The sequence below is a fragment of the Asterias rubens genome, chromosome 7 (genome assembly GCF_902459465.1).
Source record: "Asterias rubens chromosome 7, eAstRub1.3, whole genome shotgun sequence".
NCBI lineage: Eukaryota > Metazoa > Echinodermata > Asteroidea > Forcipulatida > Asteriidae > Asterias > Asterias rubens.
In genome coordinates, this window is record NC_047068.1 from 3,410,916 (window position 1) to 3,420,130 (window position 9,215).

Here is a 9,215-nt window from a genome sequence, read left to right on the forward strand (position 1 = left end):
TTAAATGTATGGAAATACAGAGTGACAAGCTTATTAGAACAATTTCTATGTAAACTCATTGTTTTAAGGGAGTTTTCAGAGAAAACCCACTTCCTCATTGCTATAAATTCTCTTGGTCGATTGGAAAGGTTTAGTGTCCCTCAAGGACTGCTAGTCCTGAGCCATGGCCTTTACAGTGACTTTGTGGGTCAAGTTGAGGTAAAATGATACAAGGAGAAATTCCTTTGTCAGCGATTGGTAGTGACCAATAGCAAATATCAAATTCAAACTTAATTGTATACATGTTCAGTGAACTTTTAAACTAACCAATCGGAGATTGGTCTAGCGTCAGTGACTAGTAAAGTTAGGGGTTTAAAAGGGGATGCACAGAGGATTAGGAGTGATTCCGAATTGATGAGCACAGTGGTGAATTGAAACCTGTGAGATGGAAGATTTTGGTCATCGTAGCCATAGCTCAGGACGAGTTTTTGATCTAAGATGTTTTAAGTTGTAGTTTTAACAGTTAGTAATTTTGGAGTCGATATTTTATTGTACTGATTTTGTTGTATTTCTTGTGTTTAAATGCGAGTTAATTCTAGTACAAGTGTATAATGCTTCCTCAAGAAACTTGTGTTCAATCCAAATATCTAGAATAGTGTGACTGTGATTACGTTAACCTTTCTTACAATAAGGAGAAACAATGTTAGGTTTTACTGAGATGGAACTGATTGTTTTTGTTGTCTCACGCTTCAATTGTACTGAGAGTTACTCCATTTTATTCTTATATAGCTTCCATATCAGCCTGAGTATGGAACGCGTTGATGATGATGTGTTAAAAAGAGAAGCATTGGCTGAAAGTGTTCAGGTTAGCTTCTAACTTCTTGTATTAACTTGATTATTCATATTTTTATGATGTGTTAAAAAGAGAAGCATTGGCTGAAAGTGTTCAGGTTAGTTTCTAACTTCTTGTATTAACTTGATTAGTCATATTTTTATGATGTGTTAAAAAGAGAAGCATTGGCTGAAAGTGTTCAGGTTAGTTTCTAACTTCTTGTATTAACTTGATTATTCATATTTTATGATGTGTTAAAAAGAGAAGCATTGGCTGAAAGTGTTCAGGTTAGCTTCTAACTTCTTGTATTAACTTGATTAGTCATATTTTTATGATGTGTTAAAAAGAGAAGCATTGGCTGAAAGTGTTCAGGTTAGCTTCTAACTTCTTGTATTAACTTGATTAGTCATATTTTTATGATGTGTTAAAAAGAGAAGCATTGGCTGAAAGTGTTCAGGTTAGCTTCTAACTTCTTGTATTAACTTGATTAGTCATATTTTTATGATGTGTTAAAAAGAGAAGCATTGGCTGAAAGTGTTCAGGTTAGCTTCTAACTTCTTGTATTAACTTGATTAGTCATATTTTTATGATGTGTTAAAAAGAGAAGCATTGGCTGAAAGTGTTCAGGTTAGCTTCTAACTTCTTGTATTAACTTGATTAGTCATATTTTTATGATGTGTTAAAAAAGAAGCATTGGCTGAAAGTGTTCAGGTTAGTTTCTAACTTCTTGTATTAACTTGATTAGTCATATTTTTATGATGTGTTAAAAAGAGAAGCATTGGCTGAAAGTGTTCAGGTTAGCATCTAACTTCTTGTATTCACTTGATTATTCATATTTTTATGATGTGTTAAAAAGAGAAGCATTGGCTGAAAGTGTTCAGGTTAGCTTCTAACTTCTTGTATTAACTTGATTATTCATATTTTTATGATGTGTTAAAAAGAGAAGCATTGGCTGAAAGTGTTCAGGTTAGCTTCTAACTTCTTGTATTAACTTGATTATTCATATTTTTATGATGTGTTAAAAAGAGAAGCATTGGCTGAAAGTGTTCAGGTTAGCTTCTAACTTCTTGTATTAACTTGATTAGTCATATTTTTATGATGTGTTAAAAAGAGAAGCATTGGCTGAAAGTGTTCAGGTTAGCTTCTAACTTCTTGTATTAACTTGATTATTCATATTTTTATGATGTGTTAAAAAGAGAAGCATTGGCTGAAAGTGTTCAGGTTAGCTTCTAACTTCTTGTATTAACTTGATTATTCATATTTTTATGATGTGTTAAAAAGAGAAGCATTGGCTGAAAGTGTTCAGGTTAGCTTCTAACTTCTTGTATTAACTTGATTATTCATATTATTATGATGTGTTAAAAAGAGAAGCATTGGCTGAAAGTGTTCAGGTTAGCTTCTAACTTCTTGTATTAACTTGATTAGTCATATTTTTATGATGTGTTAAAAAGAGAAGCATTGGCTGAAAGTGTTCAGGTTAGCTTCTAACTTCTTGTATTAACTTGATTATTCATATTTTTATGATGTGTTAAAAAGAGAAGCATTGGCTGAAAGTGTTCAGGTTAGCTTCTAACTTCTTGTATTAACTTGATTAGTCATATTTTTATGATGTGTTAAAAAGAGAAGCATTGGCTGAAAGTGTTCAGGTTAGCTTCTAACTTCTTGTATAACTTGATTATCATATTTTTATGATGCGTTAAAAAGAGAAGCATTGGCTGAAAGTGTTCAGGTTAGCTTCTAACTTCTTGTATTAACTTGATTATTCATATTTTTATGATGTGTTAAAAAGAGAAGCATTGGCTGAAAGTGTTCAGGTTAGCTTCTAACTTCTTGTATTAACTTGATTATTCATATTTTTATGATGTGTTAAAAAGAGAAGCATCGGCTGAAAGTGTTCAGGTTAGCTTCTAACTTCTTGTATTAACTTGATTATTCATATTTTTATGATGTGTTAAAAAGAGAAGCATTGGCTGAAAGTGTTCAGGTTAGCTTCTAACTTCTTGTATTAACTTGATTAGTCATATTTTTGTATTGCATTTCTTCTAATTTAAAGTGGTTTACAGTCAAACTCTACTTTTAGAGAAATGGTTTTGATTGAGATATGTTAAATCAAATTACTTTATTTTGTGGTACTAATGTTGATAGTGTTTATTGTACCACACTGCACCATAGTTTAAAGAGTTGTAACCAGTAGCATCACAATGTTTTCATGTTGCCCTTGTGCGTGTAGTAATGCATAAATCCATATGTGAGTCCTGGGTTTGATGACAAGGACGAAGCTCATAACAACTATCCAACATTGTTAGTAATTTGTCATGATAAGTAAAAGTTACTGTTTTATGGTTTGTTTTGATTCTCAGTGAAGGTTGTTCACAAAGTGACCTTTGAACTACTGGTGTACTAGTGTTTAGCTCAGTTATGATAATGTAATAATGATGTGTATTCTAGACCCTTGTTTTCTATTTTACTCTCTATTTACAAGGGCCTGTTTTCTGTTTGAGTTTGTTTTCTATATTAAGTTGTTTTGAATATTGTCTGCGTTTCTAGCTCAGATCCAAGTCAGGTCTGTATCAGTTTAAGTCTATTTGAATAAAGTCTTTGAACAGTTTTGTAAGTCAGAACAACTCTTTTGTGTGCATCTGTAGAGTCGTATTGAGTTTACCCGTTGAAACCCTGTGTGAAACCTTACTAAACCAATAATCCGAGGTTTTGATTATTATACAACATGAAAATAAAAAAAGTAACAATGATAATAAAAACTAAAAGTTATTAAACAAATTAATTTAGTTTTTAATTTAATTTCAAACACAAAAACAAAAAAATTGCCACTTACAAACAAAGAAGAGAAACTCTGACCAAAGAAAGGAACGGATATCGGCGGAGTTATCACGTCCTGAATAAACGTCATCACTACGTGACAATGAAACGTCTCGATCCAAATGGAAATAAGATATCTGAAAAGAGGACAGAAGTTACAAGTGAGAGATGTTGTCTTCAACCTAGTTTGTTTTCAGGGCTTCACGAAGTTGTTTACATTGAAATTATGAAAGCGCCCTCTATATAATATGAGCGGTGAGACTTAAGCCCTTTTCGAAACCACGGCTTCAGCTTTGGTTTCGGCTTGAGGCCGTGTCCGAACTGGCGACTTCGGCTACAGCTACGGCTAGATCAGCGCGTCTGTCAGTGTTGAAGAATAGGCAGACGCGCGTGATCTAGCCATAGCTGTAGCATAGATAGATAATTAAATAACTAGATCGGCCGCGCGTACATACGCGCCATTGCCTGTGTAGAAAATACAATTGTTCGCCATGGACGCAGTAAAAATTACACGTTCGAAAGGCGACGCGCAAAAATGAACACGGGAGATAGGCCTTTGATGCGCTAAATGTCACGTGCTGACGGCAAAAAGTCACGTGCTGATGGCAACGCACAGAAAATGTACACGGGAGATAGGTAATGGCAGCCCCCATGCCAGAACCCGCGTATGTACGCGCGGCCGATCTAGTTGTTCTATTATATATCTATGAGCTGTAGCCAAAAAAATGACTTACCGACTCCTTGTTGGGCGTTCACTGCAGCGACGACACATAGGCCTATTGCCGCAACAACTTGGATCGGTGAGAGTCGTGTCATTTCTCCTTTTAAGTTGGTTTATATGTTAACAATAATGATTGGAAAAAATTCAAACAACCCATAGAATTTACCCCATAAACTAGTTTGCGTCTACAGAGGATTTATTTGTGGTAAAATAGCTGTTTTAGAGACCGAAAGCCGAGACTACGTACCTACGACACACACACCTAAACAAGGAACTAAACTACAGTCATGTGACAGTTGTATAAAAAATCACAAAGAAATTACAGTACATATCACACAATAACCACCTTTTGTGGCTTGCAGAAGTGCCTGGGAAGTTCATCGGTGATGTCGCCAGACTTTCACGGTCTGTGAGGCACCATTCAAGATACAACTGCCACAGGAAAAGTATTATTAAATCCGTCGTAGGAATATTGTTGCCTGGTCTTGGTTTGGTTTGGTTTTGAGAAACAATGACAAACCTGCTTTATGTTTTCATATATTATTTGGTTTGCGGTAACACCATATATGTATCTACTTGCCAGGTAGAGTTTGTTCTTTAGAGAACTGTCTTGCTTTATTCTACTACCGCGGAGTAGATTGTTCGGATGTCCCCGGGAGACTTCTCAGTTCTGAAATGGTGTTACCGCAAACCAAATATATAGGATTATTGTTGTTGTCTGGTTTTGGTTTGGTTAGAGAAAACAATAATAACTGCTTTAACCTATGTTTTGCTTTAGATCTGCGTTTTCGTAAAACTGCTGCAGGCTGTTGACGGTATAGCGAAACCAAAATAGTCTATTTCGGTACCAACATATAACACTTTTAATCTCAACTTATCGAAGTCAAATTTTTGAAAAATTACTTCTTTTTTCAAAAACTACGTCACTTCAGAGGGAGCCGTTTCTCACAATGTACTATCAACCTCTCCCCATTACTCGTTACCAAGTGAGGTTTTATGCTGATGATTATTTTGAGTAATTACCAATAGTGTCCATCCCCTTTCACTAGGAACACAATTCACACGCAATTGAACACACCCATATTGGTTACATAGCGTTGAGGAGTTCCCTGAAAGTACCCTGCTGCCAAAATTGCATTGTTGTTCTCAACGCCTGGGGGAGCACACACATTGAGTAAACATTGAACAATAATGATATTTGAAAGATTCCTTTTGCAAGGAAGTTTGATTGAAACTGTTTCCGCGATGTATTGGCCTAATATGCTCGACCTATTCAAACTTCAAAAGTGTCACATTTCAAAAATTATATAGATCGTTGTTCTGCATGATGACACACATCAATGCGGACCTTTTGAATTAAATCCAAGTTTTTGAGGGAGTTTGGTCGAATATCAGTTTCAGTTTGTTTATGGAAGTAACCTAACAAATCAATGAGCCACCAGCCTTAAAATACGAATCTGCGTCCAAACTGAATACGTGTAGTAGATAAAAAAGGTAAAAACATCTTGCTGAATCACATAAGATTCTCAAGACTGGGTCAAATAGTGTTGGCAAAGACCCAACGGAAGGTAATGAACATGAAAATCCCCAAAACGTTGGCGGCAAAGCAACGGCAAAGAGGGAAAACTCGATGGAGCAGTAGTATGAGAGGCGTTATAAGACCTCCTTTTTATGAGGAGGGTCATGACCCTCAGTCATGAGGGTCTTCGATCTACTCTAGCAGACTTTGGACCGGGTTGCTCGATTGATGTGTAAGGGGTGTACTTGTCTAGAAAAATGGCTTTGTTTTAAATTAATAAAGAAAAATGTTTGTTTGTTTGTTTATTTGTTTGCCTGTTTGTTTGTTTGGTTTTGTTTGTTTGTTCTTGATTTGTTCTTAATTTGTATCAACTAGCATGGTAAGATAAAGGAAATTGAAGAGACATTTCTCGATACAATCAACCGTCGCACGCACACCCCTTGTTAAAGAGTGTACAAGACCTGTAGTTTTTATTGTCGTGGTAACGTTTTGACTGGTACCAGCCTGCTTTTAATTAAAACGTGGGAGTAAGGCTTTTGTGGTCCACTGGGATAGGCTTAAAGCGGTATGCAGGGTAAACCCCTTGAGCCTTGGGCGTATCAGCCTAAGAGGGTTGTGGAAGTTCCCGTAGGAGATCAACATGAGGTTGCCCCTGAAAACGGGCACTATGAGAGTGAGATTGTGAGCGTAGGTGATGAACCTGAGGTTGTCCTGGAAAGTGGGCACAATAATAATAATAATAATAATAATAATAATAATAATGCATTTATAATGCACCATCTACATGTATCTAGTGTACAAGACCCTATTTCGAGGCGCAGAACAAAAAACAATACATATACAACAAAAAAGAAATGTAGAACATAATAAAAAATATACAATGAATAATCTACTGTCAAGACATGTAACGAGCTAAGTGTAAGAGGATTTAAATAAATGAGTTTTCAGCAAGTTTTTAAACAATGGAAGAGAACTACAGCATCTGATGTTATTAGGTAAAGCGTTCCAAAGTTTAGGAGCACAAGCAGAAAAGGCACGATCGCCGTACGATGACGAAGTTCTAGGAATAGTTAAAAGGGACTTAGCAGAAGAACGAAGAGTGCGAGAGGGGGCATAAGGTACAAGGAGATTTGCAATATAAGACGGAGTTAAGCCGATCTGAGATTTAAAAGCAATAAGTAGAATTTTGAATTGAATTCGTTGTCGAATGGGAAGCCAGTGAAGTTCCTGCAATATAGGTGTAATATGATCACATTTTTTAGATTTGGTTAAAACACGAGCGGCAGCATTTTGTAAAAGTTGTAGTTTGTGACAATGATATTGAGGATGTGAGTGAGGGACCAGAACAAGGGCTCAAACCTACTGCAGGTTCTGAGACTGGTCCAACTAATGTAGTGGGCAATACAGGGTTAGATATAATAGGCCTACCTGATGGGCAGGAAACCTCTCGGAGGTATCCGAAAAGGGGACACCGACTACCTGTGAGGTTTAGGTAGCACTGTTAGGTAGTAGGGTTATTGATGGTGGTATTGACTGAAGGTTTTGTTTGGTTGTTTTTGTTTTGCTGCAGGATGGTTGAGGAGTGCTATAAGTGTCATGACACCTTCACCTGCAAACAGGGCCTGTGGCGTCACCTTCGGGTTACGCATGGCCCGCCCAAGTTTCTCCACTGCAAGAGGTGTAGCTTTAAGGAGAAGAGGTGAGATAATTTTGGGAGACACTATCGAATTTGCCACCCTGATCACCTGGCGGAGGGTGCGAGGATCCAAGCCAAGCTCGAGAAGGAACCTCGCAGAGGTTCCCCTGTGTTGAATGGGGGAATGACACTCCCAATCTCGGTGGACCGGTCAGTGCTGGTTGGACGACTAGCTGGTGATGACCCAACCAAGCGGTCCTTAGCCCCAGCTATGGTGAGCAAGCCACCCCCATCGCCCAAGGCTCCAACCGAAGATAACCAGGCATCAGCCTGTCACCATCCCCGATATCGCCTCTTCATGCTCCACCAAGGTCCCCTTCGATTCGGTTGGGGGGCAAACCCCGCACCATGTTGGCAATCATGAGAGGGACGCCTGCACGCGTGTATATCAAATTAGTGGACCCTTCCCGCTACACCTTGGACCCCTAGCTGAGTAGACGAGCGATGAACTTAAGACTGAAATCATTTTTATTCTTGCCACAATGACATTTTTTAAAAATCAGTGCAGTATTCCGTCAAATTTATATTTTGATTATTGTTAAATTTTAAGATAAATCACAGTGTTCTTGTTTAATTATAACGACTTGTATGCTTGCGGGTTCTGTGAGGCGTTACGCCGTTGTGAGGCATACGTGTAGTCTGTATTTGAGACGATTGTGTAACTTGCGTGAGGTTCACCTGTCACTTGGGCCCGATTATAACTGCATTTATTCATTGCATTGTCTAAGGGCCTGATATTATTATAAGGCGAGGTTATTGGGTTGTGTTGTAATTATAAACCTGGGAATTATCTATTGATTATTGTACTTGAAATAAACCATTTAATTGTGCCTTGAAACCTATGAATCCTCGTGAAGTTTCCTAACTGCTCGTTCATAGTTTGAGATTAATCTATGTCTAGGCGTAGGTACATCTCCACCAAACGAACCGCCCGCAGGCTTTAGCCGCCTCTCGTTATATTTTAGCCCCCCCCCCCCCCCCCCCCCCCCCGTTGTGTTGGGGTAGCCGCTCACCTGAGCACCAGGACTCATAGATATATTTTGGGGTGTGATAATTAACTCGGGGGTCGGTGTCCCTGTCGAACAAGACCAGACTCTTTGGCCCCACCCCCCCCCCCCGGTCCCGCCACAATATTTGCCACGATTTTAGGGACATCCTGAAAATAGGACGTCCTACGAAGGCGCTAAACCTTTTGGTAATTGCAATTCTCATTCGGTGTATCCCTACTTATAAGTTATACTTTGTAGTTATAAATTATGCTAGTACTTAAATAGGAATAGTTAGTAGGATATACGTAGATTGTACGGTGCCGGTCGGAGTCACATGTATCATTGTATGATTTATTCATTCATTGCAAAACACATGGAAGTTAGTCCTACTTCACTTGCGGTTAATGACAAGAAAAATACAGATATTTAAGATTTGTTTACTCTAAACATACCTTTGAAACATAGCAAGTCTTTGGTGAACAATCAGGTGTACTTTGAAGAATCATAGGCGGATGGAAAAACTTCTGATTTTTCATAAACTTAGTGATGTCTTTTTCCTGCTGGTGTCGGCCTCAAACCTCCCTCCATTGCTCACACATTGAACAAGAGAGGGCGCTCTCCAACAATAACGGGGATTTAAAAGGACTGGAAGGGGTTTCCCC